The following is a 12,989-nucleotide window of genomic DNA, read 5'->3' as shown; positions in this document are numbered from 1 at the left end:
TATTCTTACTATCGGCGGTTTCTTAGAAAGTTTGCAGAGGTTGCTTCCCCTTTGCACATTCTGACACAGAAAAGAGTCCCTTTCTCGTGGGGACCCACAGAGGTGACTGCCTTTCAGACTTTGAAAGAGATATTGACTACGGGACCAGTTTTGACTTTGTCGGACTTGCAAAAGTAATTCGAAGTATATTGTGATGCTTGTGGTCATAGTTTGGGTGCGGTCTTAATGCAAGAAGGCCATGTCATTGCCTATGAGAGCCGATTGTTTTCAAGGCCGGAATTGACAGCACAGATTTATGAGAAAGAGCTTTTGGTGGTTATCCATGCTCTTACTAAGTGGCGACATTACCTACTCGGAGCCGATTTTACGACCTTCACAGATCATCAGAGTTTACGCTACTTCTTGTCACAGAAGCAGCTTTCGGAAAAGCAGATGCGGTGGGCTAACATCTTGTCACAGTTTCACTTCTAGATTGTCCATGTACAGAGACAGAAGAACTTGGTGGCAGATGCTTTGTCCCGAAAGCCGTTAGTCTTGGCTATTTCCGCGATTCATCATAGAAGCTTCGAGGACATGGTCGATCAATACGCGCCACAGATCCAGATTTTTCAGATGGATTCAGTCGAATACAGAACGGGGAGGTAGTAGCGGGATATTCCATACGGGATGGCTATTTGATGAAGAAAATGATGTTGTGCGTTACACAGCCATTGAGGGAAAAGGTTCTAACCGAATGCCACTGCCCACCATTTACGGGTCACCGCGGCATTGACACCACCTTGAAAGGTGTGGAGCGTTACTTTTTTGGCCGAGACTCAAGAACGATTTTGTACGCAGTTGCTTGGTATGCCAGAAGGTCAAGTTTGACAGGTATAAAGCACAAGGATTGTTACAGCCTTTACCCATTCCCATCCGCCCCTAGGAAAGTATTGCTATGGATTTCATTTTTGATCTCCAAAAGACACAAAGTGGGCACGATGGTATCTGGACTATTATTGACGGATTTAGCAAGCAAGCTCATTTCATCCAAGTGAAGAAAACAGTCTAGCCAGACCATTTAGCGAGATTGTTCATTGGCCAGATATTCAGATTACATGGCATGCCTGAGACAATCGTCTCTGACAGAGATCCCCGATTCATGAGTTTGTTTTTGAAGGCTATTTGGAAGATCATTGGCACTGTTACAAGGGAGATAATTAAAAATAGAGATGGTAAAAGATGGCAAAAGGCCGTGACCTAATTCTAAAAAAGCGTGGCAAAGTTAGCTTATTGTGGAGCACACTAAAATGGAACGACGACTCAAAGCACAATAGACTTGGAACTCAGTGGAACTTGATAAACTCAAAGAACCATACAGACTCTGGCTTGGCAGCACAATCAGCTCCAAGTCCATACTCAAGGGTACAATGGGGGTGTCGAGGCTCCAATGTGCAAGGACGGTATAGACATGTTGTGCATGAACTCAAGACGCTCAACCACACAAAGTAGATGATGATCCCGATGATGATAGCGTGTCCAACGACTGGAACCAGCCACATATATGATCTCCTAAAGAACCACCAACGGCTAGCAGATATTCCAATCCAGCTAAGCCTATCTCCAAATTGAGGTGGTGGTGATCTGGCCACGGTGTCCACTAGACCACCATCTGTATCACTTGCATGTGTAACTGTCCAGGTGAAAGTCCGTCTAGTGTGAACTCCAACCCAACTGTAACCAATTGTCAGTCCCGTGCAGTGATATTGTAGCCCATGTCATTCTAGCCTTGCTACAGGTTGCTCGCCACAAGACCACTCACTATCCCGATGAGAGAGAACATTGAAACTAGAGAGAACAATGAAACAACAGGAAAAATACAACCCACTTTGAGTGAAGAAGTTGATGTATAGAGAAGAAAATACCAATGAGGAAATGTAGATATTTAAAGAAGATGATGAAGTATGGCCGGCTTTGTCACAATGGAGTAGGTGGTATAGAAAGCAATTGAAGAAGGCCCCCGTTTGCAACAAAATCCCCGAAAGACACAAAAGCTAGTGTAAATGCAGTTAAAAGAGCGAAGGGGCTTTAGCACACACAAGAAAAAGGCAAATAGGGTATAGGAGTGAGGAAGGGACACATGGACAGTACACCATGACATGGCAATTTGAAATGATATATGTCTTCATAAAACATCAATAATGAGTTCTTTCTTGTGCAATTGCAATACATTTATAATAATATCGTAGGGAATGTGTCCTTCTCCAACCACTTTTATACCTTCTAATGCTGAAGGGGGACTTATGCTTCTCCTCTATTGTTGGAGAGACCTTTTATGGTAAACTGGAGAATGGTGTCAACTTCACACTATGCGTATGTATTATACTATGGGTTTTTCTTTTTTTTGGATGGGCCAAGCATTGCAATGCACGCCTGCATCTCTCTATCTTTAAAAATTATAATGTGCAAATTTTCACCTCCATATATCTTTTAATGCGAAATCTCATTTGTGATGCTTGGTCGTAGAGCTTTTGGTAAAAGCTTTGAGGAAAGATGCTATGGAGCCATCAGCATAAGCTATGCCATGAGGTAAAATCCACATCCCTATCACTTTTTTTTTTCTTACCATCTGCACAGTATGAATCAAGTCAATCTACTAAAATTTATTTGGTTAGGAGCAACTAAGACGATCTGGCAATTATTCAAATGGATTTTCTCTAATTTCGGTATTTAAAACCAGTAATTTACAGAAATTGCAGCGTTGAGTCATTGACTTTAAAATGTAGTCATAAAACTGTATATTCAGATGAATATATACTCTAATTTCTGTATTACACTAAAATAATAAGTTCTCTCTCTCGCTTGCTGATGCATGTAGGGGAAGAGGAGAGAGATAGGTTTACCTCTCTTTGTTTGTATGTTGCTGCGGAGAGAGAATCTGCGCGCGGAGCCAACAAAGAGAGAGAGGAGAGAGAGTTAGCGCTCAAGAGAGATCTATTACTTCTTCACCTTACGAGGAGGAACCAAAGGCTCTTTTTAAACGCAGAAGCCACCAGGTGGCATTTGATTTAAATTATTTAAAAAAACATCGCTGCGATGAAAAGCTCAAAAAAAAAACTACGCCGTCAAAAGCCACCAACGACCAAGTGAATAAAATAAAAAAAGCATTCTGCATTGCTCTCAGCAGTTCGATATTCTCCACAAGCAGTTCGCAGGTTCCCAGAAGCAACTCGGAGCTTTGTCTTCAGGTTTGTCTCTGGCCAATGTTTGAGAGAGAGAGAGAGAGAGAGAAAGAAGGCTATGAAGCTAGTACCATCTTTTGCCGCTCCTCCTTTCAACCAAAGCCATCATCGCAACACGTTACAATTTTCGCACACACATACTCACAGGAGTAATTGCTGCAGGATGCTTGTCATCTTCTTTCTTGCTAGTACTGCTGGAAGATGACAAGCATTGTTGGACGTGGGTCTACAGATCACAGATCACCCTTCTCTTTCCATGCTTTTCTTTTGTGCTCCAGAATAGCTCGCATTTATCCTACGCTTAAGCAACTTATTAGGAGGTTAATTAGCGGTTGATTAATATCCCTAACCATGCTGATCGAGCAGCTTCTACTCACATATGAAGTCATATAAGAGATCTCACTTGCTCATGCATGAGCTTTAACGGAACCATTAAACGTGGACCCTACTGTCTTCGACTCATCCTCTGATCTATGGTGCTAGAAGTGGCAACACCCATCTATGGTGTTGGAAGTGGAAACGCCCAGCTAGCTGTTGTACTAGCACCTTATACCTGTTCACATGAAAGCGAAGAGCCATGAAGAAAAGCCTACCTCGTCGACATGGCAAGAGCATTCTTCAGTAGCATAGAGTCTGTAGGCCAAGCTCCTCCATATTCATTCCAATAGTAGAAGGTCGACAATGTCACTGTTTGTCCCATCAGCATATTGCTTTTGTAGTGAAGCATGTGCGCCTTCCCCACGTAGCGATCATAGTAGCTTTGTGTGCAACAAGACCTAGTGGCTAGCTGAACAGTATGTCCAGCTCTCGGGGGGGTCACTTAATAGATTTTGTGACTATCATGTGAGTGCAGCGGAAGGGGTTTCTAAATTTTATTTTTTCTCATAGTTTCACATACAGAAGGGTACTGTAAGAATAAGTTGGGAAAAAAAGTTACAAATTAAATAGGAAAAATGTGTATTTTATTTGTCAAAAATTCACGGATAAGGAGTTTTATAAATAGTCCTTGAACGCACGCGATATACTCAATTTATACATACTGACCCACCCGAGGTCCAGCTTCAACTACCTTACTCAGCTCGTTTCTGCAGGTGCAACTAGTTATGGCTAGCATTATGCTGCTCCAAGTATAGCTCATGCAGATTCAACAACCATGTGCCCTTGGCCATCCTTCAATGTTCATGGAAATGATTTGCAGCAGATCCCATGCCTAATTCTCAAGATTCACGCAATTCTTTTCCATGCAGTATGTCCGTGTAGCAGCAAGCCGGGCAGAACCGGGTACCGGAGACCTTTCAAACCCTGGTTATATTTTGTAGATCATCAAGCAGAAGAGTACTTCGGATGCTTGCCGAAGTGATGAGCACTCTCAAAGATAAAATATTTCGTGCGATCAACCCATGGTAGAGGCCTGTTCTACTAGTGCTACTGAAACAAAAGATATCAAATTTCAATCGATGATAAGTTAGCCTGATCTGTAGTCGAATCACCAAAGCTCGTTGCCTTCGCCTGCCCGTTCAACACATTCTTTTGATGATGATGCTATCAGACTGTTGGCGATGCAAAGAGGCGAAAAAATGGAAAGAGTAAACGTCAAAGTGGACAAGGGCAGAAAAGCTTAGCAGGATCGATCACACCGAAGCTTATGATGGATGTTATCTTGAAGTGATTAAGCGAGAGGCTTAAGTGCTAGCTGCTTGCACTTTTAGCAGAGAGTGAGGGGATTAGTGGCAAACAACTCAATGTCAAGGGAAAGGCATTGGGAAATATTGCCACAAGTGCAAGTCATGGTCTGATGAGCCGTTGGCTTCAGTCGCACTCCTCCTCCAGCTCTTTTGATAGCCTATCTGAAAATTTGATGCAAGCATTTCGGAAGGATCTGCAGACAAACAAAAACATCTGTCGTGCAAATTCAACACAGAATATGGTGTCTGCGGGAGTTGGTTAATGTGTATCTCCAAGGAGATGCAGCAACATTGCAGACCGAAACTCAAGTAGTCAATCATGCAGGTGCCTACACTACCGACCAGGATAAAAAGAATAGTGAAAGAACAAAAGCGGAAGCTAATTCTTTTTTCCACACAAAGAGATTTGATGTTGGAGACGCCGAAGAACACGGACTACGGAGTAATGGCATTTCTTGAGATAGACATACCAATATGTCAACACCTATTAGCCTCCAGCAGCAGTTCACTGCTTGCCATTCAACAACTGGGTGGGATAGCAGAAACTTTACGGGCAATATGGCCAATATTGCTGCTTGTAAAGAGCTTCTCTTGCTAAACCACGTCCAGGCAGCAGCCAATGCGGGCGCACTTAAGATTAGCAACAACAATATATTGCAACATTGCTCTTCAGCAGTTGCATACAAGGCAGGGAATGCTAGTTCGAACGCACAACATTTACTACTTCGGAGATCCCTTCTTGCCAATAACCATGATTCAGTGGTGGATCCTATGAGCAAAGTTCCATGTACGCAGCAGCTATCGGGTCAAGTTCAGATGGTTGCAGATGGCAAACATTAGTTTGGTATTGTATCCAACACAAACCCTCATTTTCCCTTGGAGGAAATCTATCGATCTAGGGCGGGCAATGAAAATCTATTCACATATTCTCAAAGGTCTTTTGTGCAGCAGGCGATCGAGGTAGAAACTCCATATAGCAACCATAGTATGCCGAACAGGCCGAACGCCAACAACGACTTAACATCCCATAGCGCAAGGCATATTGTTAATATATTGTCTGAGTGTGGAACCAATTTCAATGTCAAGAGGATTGTACAATGTTTGTCTACTGTTAAATGCATTTTGCAACCTCAAGATCCAAAAATTATTTTATTTAGTTATACACTCAATATATCATATATGTTGGGTGCCAAGCACCCTTTAATGCAAATACATTCCTCATGATGTTGCACCTTATCTCGGTTTTCTTGTAGAGGTGAGTCAACTTTCTTTGCATCTCTTATTGGCTTAGCATATAAGGGCGTGGTCACACGAGAGCTGTCGATACCCGTAGCACTGATAGCTGGAGGTTGCAGGAGAGCGACTCGCTAGTGACCCGATATAATTTGATGACACCTAAGCGCATGCATAAAGCTGCATGTTGTTCCATGCCCTACGTGGCAAGCGCGTTATGGAATCTGTGCTCTAGCTCTTTTGAGGCAAAACTGGAGTAACTCTACTTCATGGTCGCACATTAAAATGATTCCCATTCACGTTTTGCAACTATGCCAAAATCGGCATAGTTGTCCATGGCATACATAGTTGTACTAAGCAGGCTAAGTTATTTGAGTGTGACCAGAAATGAGGCTTAGTAACTAGTGCAAATAATTGGAAACTAAGCGGACGCTCAATGCAGAAAACAAATCCATTGCTCTTGAAATTGAGATCATCGTCAAAGGCATCAATAGATCTTTTACAGCTGTTGCTGAGGAGCTTGAGTGTACCGTCTCTATGGACACAAAAACACACTCATCATACCCTCACCTTCGGGCGGTGTTGAAGAGAATTGCTACTTGATTGACTCCCCTGATTGAAACCACTTGGAAATAACATATATCAAACGGACTAAAAAATCAGTGTCATGTTGCCTTGAACCGCATGTTGATGTCTTGAGAAGTATAACATGGGACATTTATAAGTTTTAGTTGGTCATAGCTTGCCACAATGCCTAGTAGTCAGCTAAATGCAAGAAATTATGGGCTTCATAATTGCTAAATATGACAACGTCCCCACCACTTTTTGGCTATGTTTTGAAGGTGACACTATAAGAGGTTATGTGCACTTGTGACAGCTATAACGACGAAAGTACAATGGGTTTTGTTAACCCCCTGGCATCGCTAAAAGCGTCGCTCTAAAAACGTCGCTATTAGCGTCACTATATGTGTCTCTAAATAGCGACACGTACTGTTTCTAATTTAGCGACGCTGCAGAACCTTATATAAAGACGCCTATAGCGATGTCCGAGAATAAAAATTTTTGGGTGGTAGGGGAATGGATGCCTTGCCACCCATCAACCATATTGAACATTGTTTCCAGAATAAAGATGTAAAACTGACAAAAGTATTTTGACGAAAGTGAATTGACAAAAGTAATACAATGAAAAAATTATACATATTATAGGCAAAATCACTTGATTGTTAAGCTTTGACCAAAATGTAATAGCTACAACACAATTGTCATTATGGAGAATATACATCGTTGACCAATAGTTACAAAAATGACGTACACACATCATCTCATTATACATGTTATGACAAAAGAAAACTAGTGCTATCTGGCTACGGCTAGATTGATGTCTAATCAAACATCTCATTGCGTCCAAGTGGCATATCTCTCGAATTCTGCACAAAAAACAATAAGACTTTCTGTAAGTATAAACATATAATTACAAAACAATCGATTTTTTAGCTTATCATTAAAATACAACAAATGTAAGAGAATAAAGTAGAATACTAACCATGCCGGAGCGAGAACTGAGAATGTCCATAAGAGCGTTTAAGCCCTTTCTGTCCGCATACTCGCGCTTGTACGGTGTGGGGTCACGTCCTATCATTGACCACTATTCAAAACATACAAAGAATACGTTATCTTAGAATTTAAAAGTACAATTATTCATAACTACCAAACCTAAAGAGAAATGCAAAAACACTTACAAAATCGGCCTGAAACGATGCCCACCCGTCGCTCCCTAAGTGGTGCGAGATCCCTGCCTCTACTCGCGCTTTGGTTGCCTCCTTTTGTTGCTTCCACTTGTTAGGATTCTCGTGCGCTGCTCGCTTTGCATTATTCCAATCTTCTTTGGCTAGCGAATCTGGCATGTTCCACCCATGCTTTATTGCTTTTTGCACTTCAGAACGCTTGTGCTTGCAGTATTCGTGCATCCGCACCTTCATCAGGTCTTCATTGAAGCGCTCATTCGGACTTGACACAGGAAACTCATCATGCAGCATGTTGATGACTCTGGCTTTAAATTCATTTGTCACTTCACTCAAGGTGTTTAGTATGTAGTGTTGAAACACCTAAGAGAAAAGGTCGCGCATGCGCAAGATCACCTTCTTGCCGTCGTCATCCAAGATGATGTTGCCGTTGATGTCGACCGAGTATGGCAAGCCCTCTCGCCTATGACGTGTGAACTTGGGTGTCTCGGCAGGGATCTCGAGTGGCGTCTTGAGTGGCGTCTCGAGTGGCATCTCGATGGGGGTACGGATGACAAGTGTCTCCACTGGAGTCTGGGTCCCGAAGCGAGGAGTGTCGACTGGGGTGACTCTCGAAGGAGTAGCGAGTGGTGTGTAGCTAGGAACGGGCGATAGTCGCGCAAAACCTGGAGTAGAGGGCGATGTCGTGGTTGGTGTGGAGACAGGCAAAGAAGGGGAAGGTAAGGAGGCTCGTCGACTACAAGGCGGTGTAGAAGCATCAGCGGCGGCATCTCCACACCAACCATCATCGCCACCATTAGAGCGTTGGTGCCTAGAAGAGTGTGTAGATCGTCTAGTTGATACTGAACTCTTGGAGCGTGCTGATCGCTCTGAAACACAGGGAGATGCTGAAGGAGTGGAACGACGCAATGGTTCTCTAGAGCGATGACGCTCCTTGTACCACCTCCTCTGCTCGGGGTCCAAGGAAGAAAGAAACTAATCATCATCCATACCTGCATTAAATACACGAACATTAAATCTTAATGATGAATAGCGAAAAAAATATGAACAAGTTAGAATTTGATTAATCACAATTTAAATTTCTCAAGTATAGCGTATAAACAAGAATGGACAAAACTCCACATGAATACAATATATATTATAAAAAGTGAAAAATTGCTCAAATACAATGTTTATGGCTTTAAGAGGTCTCTATCTCATCCTCGCATAACTCAGCATAACTCCCTATGTTTATATAGAGTTCTCTGTTTAGGCAGATGTCCTCTATTTCATTTTGTAGGTCCTCCGCATGCATCCCATAGAGAGTAGCAGCGCCAGGCTCGTCTGACACCACCTTAGCGGATTCTGAATCAAAATCCTCTCCGATCTCCTCCACTGATGCCGTTGTGATTGGCACATGGTCGCCCTCATACATCCGTGCACTACGTGGGGCTACCTCTATGACATACCACCAGTTTGGTGCAGACTTTTTGTGGGATGAAATACCACCTGCAAGAGCCACATAACTTACATGAGTGCTTCCAGACCACCAATCCTTTAAAATTGGATATTAAATATTTACAGACTTACTTGTCCACAATGCTCGGGTAGTATGAAAGTGTCTCGAAGGTCGGTCTATCTTTTGGTTGAGTCCACCTCAAGGAAACTTGACTCTCCTCTGCGCACAGTAGCATTGCGACCCTCCATGTTTATCTTGAACCATTTCACATCTAACAAATCCACAAAAAATCCTCTATAATCAATCCTCCAAATCTCTTGTAGCGTGCCAAAGTAAGTGAGTTCCACCACCACAGTATCTGCATCAGAGGACCGTCATCGACTAGATTGTTTGAATTTTGCCATGATTCCACAATCTTGCGTAAAACAATTTTTGTCGATCCTTTTCATCCTAAAATGTCGACCTTTACACCATGCTACCGTGTATGACTTATACTACAACCAACAAAGATTATGAGTGGTCATCCAAACATCTAGAAAGCCACGAGTCATACATTGCAAACTTACCTTGGTCACGCAACCCTGAGAGTACTCCCACTCCTTCTCAGTCACTTGTTCGCCGCAATGTTGTGCGCTTTTCAATTGGTTGTGCAACCATCTTAGGCTCATGAATGTTGGTAGGCTCTCAAGACGCGCCGGATAATGCATCGGTGGTCGTCTTTCTTGTCTCCACTTAATTCGTGTCCTTTGTCGCTCTTGCTTTGCATCCTCGTATTGTGAAATCCTTTTTTGCATCACTGGATTGTGAAGAATGCAAAATTGATTGATTTTAACCTCTAGATCCTCCGTCATTTTTTTCTCAACACTGAGATTGCACATGACAATCCCATATATATGCTCATCATCTATGGTTTGCCATAGCGTGTCTCGGGCACAATCAAATCCGTCTAGCCACTCTCCAATGTAAACTAGGGACTTTGATATCATCCAACCTTCTGCCATGCTACCCTCTGGACGTGCCTTCTGATGAACATATCCCTTGAGCGTTTTCATGAAACGTTCTAAAAAGAACATCCATGTGGAATGCACTGTGCCAACTATTTTCACTTCATCAACTATGTGAACAAGAAGATGCACTTGAATGGTTAGCATGGTAGTAGGAAAGTGTTTCTCAAACATGCATACAACCTCCACATCATTTAGTTTGGCGGATGGTATGGAATCTACATGGATCTCCTTTTGTGAGATCCATTGCACCAACTTCGCAAGTTTGTAGATTGTGGTATGGACGTCAGGAGACAAACATTCCTCAATGGCCACCAATAAAATAAAATGTAAAACACGTCTAGCAATGATATTAAAGTCCACACATGGATATGCTACACAATTCCCACTATGATATATTCCACTTCAAACATACCTATGTCATTTTATGCGAGTCGTGTGACTTCAAACCAATAAGTTTCCCTTCTTTAGTGAAACATGTTCGGAGCGAGTGCATTACGTCAGTGGGCGTCCACACGGATCGAAAGATCTCTTTTATTTTGCGTTCTTGGTCTCCTGTCAAAATACATGGCGCTTTAGGGAGTTCTATTCGAGTGCTGTCTGCGGCCAATATTGCTCCATACAATCCACATTTCTAAGGTCGATTTGGGCCCCCAAAGTATTTTTCTTGCCTATGAGATGGTCCCATAGCAGATTGCCCATATTCTGGAATATAATAAAAACTAAATCCAAAGTCTAATCTTAAATCTAACCTAATCTCTCTCTCTCTTAAACATGCATGCACATATACAGAAAAAAAATGTAAATTGTTCTTGCTACGTCGTTCGCTTCAGCTTCTCTAATTTCTACTCAGCACCACGAGAGCTCTCTCTCTCTCTCTCTCTCTCTCTCTCTCTCTCTCTCTCTCTCACACACACACACACACACACACACACACACACACACACACACACACACAAACCAACTTGATACGTTGTGAAAGTCCTGAGTTATCCTCTTTCCTCTTCCATCACTCAAGCTCAATAGATGGAGAATGCTTTCAACAGCTAGTGTTGTTGCCTACCCTTTGAACATTCCAAAGCTAACTAGCTTTAAACACCTTTAAGATCTAAAAAAAGAGAGAGATGGTTGGGCCTCTTCTTCAACTCTAAACTTTAAATCTTGAGTTAAATCCTAAACCTAACCCCAAAGCTCTAATATTAAATCTAAACCTAAACTCTAACTTAATAATAAAAACTAAATTTTAAACCTATATCGACTCTTTCTCTCTCTCTCTCTCTCTCTCTCTCTATCTATCTATCTATGTTTCTTTCTTTCCCTCTCTCTTTATCTATATATATCATAGTACTTCTATTTACAAAGACAGACATTGACGAAGCTCTTCACTGACCAATGTACTATTTTCTTGGACAACACAGACAATATAATTGATCCACAAAGAGTTTATCGGATTGGTCTCATAAATCATTTTAAAATTTTGAAGACGTTTAATATAACATTTCATTTCATATTTTCTCTCATTTTCTCTATTTTTATCTCTCTCTCTCTCTCTCTCTCTCTCTTTGTTTTCTCCCCTTATCTCTCTCTTTTCTTTCTCCCCTCTCTCTCTCTCTCTCTCTCTCTCTCCCTTTCTCTTTATTTTCTCCTCTTATTTCTCTCTCTCTCTCTCTCTCTCTCTCTCTCTCTCTCTCTCTCTCTCTTTTCCTCTCTCAATGTATGTGTATTCATTCTTTGTTTATGCATGTGTGTGTACATTCTTTGCTTTCTTTCTCTCTCTCTCTCTCTCTCTCTCTCTCTCTCTCTCTCTCTCTCTCTCTCTCATACACAATGTGTGTGTGTGCGTGTGGGAGAGAGAAAGAGGGGAAGGGAACATGAGGGAGAGGGAAGGGAAGGAGCTTACCTGGCTCTCCTTCCTCTCCTTTGTGTGTGTGTGTGTGTGTGTGTGTGCGCGCGGGGGGGGGGGGGGGGAGAGAGAGAGAGAGAGAGAGAGAGAGAGAGAGAGAGAGAGAGAGAGAGAGAGAGAGAGAGAGAGAGCAACCGAGTATACCTGTTTCACTAGAGCACCAAAACTAAGATATGAGATCTGAATTTTTGGCACTCTCGATTTATTTTTTTACCATGTCGGCGTCACTATGAACCAGATAATATAGAGACGCTCATAGCACCATGGATTTTCACATTTGAGCGTCGCACTACTAGCATCGCTAATATGAAGAACCTCTTATAGTGTGAATGATATTGAGCAGAACGCCACCCATACTAATGTCCATGAGCATCACATAATAGTACTTTTCCAGATGCATGTTTGGATTATTGATGAGCGGACTAAATATGGTGCCTTACGCTATAGGGATGCCAACCTCAAGGTGCCCATTATCATGTGCATTTAGGAAGCACGATACATAATGCGAGTTAGTCAACACAAGGAGGCAAGAAGACATAATTGATTACTTAAGCACCTTACACCAGAGAGAGAGAGAGAGAGAGAGAGAGAGAGAGAGAGAGAGAGAGAGAGAGAGAGAGAGAGAGAGAGAGAGAGAGAGAGAGAGAGAGAGAGAGAGAAGGTAATACTAATCAGAGGACATAAAACATAAAGTTACATCTGCGTGTTTTGTATATGGCAGGGAGGACATATATTCACAACACTGCATGTTCCAATTGCACAAGTG

The 12,989-nt window shown here is 42.2% G+C and overlaps 1 protein-coding gene across 3 annotated transcripts in view; it reads right to left on the bottom strand.

Moving 5' to 3' along the window:
• LOC147440151 (vacuolar sorting protein 18-like) overlaps nucleotides 1-3,008 on the bottom strand; it is a 96,134-nt gene extending 93,126 nt beyond the window's left edge. For all 3 annotated transcript variants that reach the window (XR_015190360.1, XM_086529928.1, XM_086529927.1), the window contains exon 1: nucleotides 2,880-3,008. The gene's annotated coding sequence lies outside the window, so the exon portion shown is untranslated. The remainder of the gene's footprint in view (nucleotides 1-2,879) is intronic.
• Between the last annotated feature and the right edge of the window lie 9,981 nt (nucleotides 3,009-12,989).

Source organism: Adiantum capillus-veneris, chromosome 15, assembly GCF_014529385.1.
Source record: "Adiantum capillus-veneris isolate H3 chromosome 15, ASM1452938v2, whole genome shotgun sequence".
Classification (NCBI taxonomy): Eukaryota; Viridiplantae; Streptophyta; class Polypodiopsida; order Polypodiales; family Pteridaceae; genus Adiantum; species Adiantum capillus-veneris.
The sequence above is the reverse complement of the archived record's forward strand: the minus strand, read 5'-3'. Positions and strand labels throughout refer to the sequence as shown.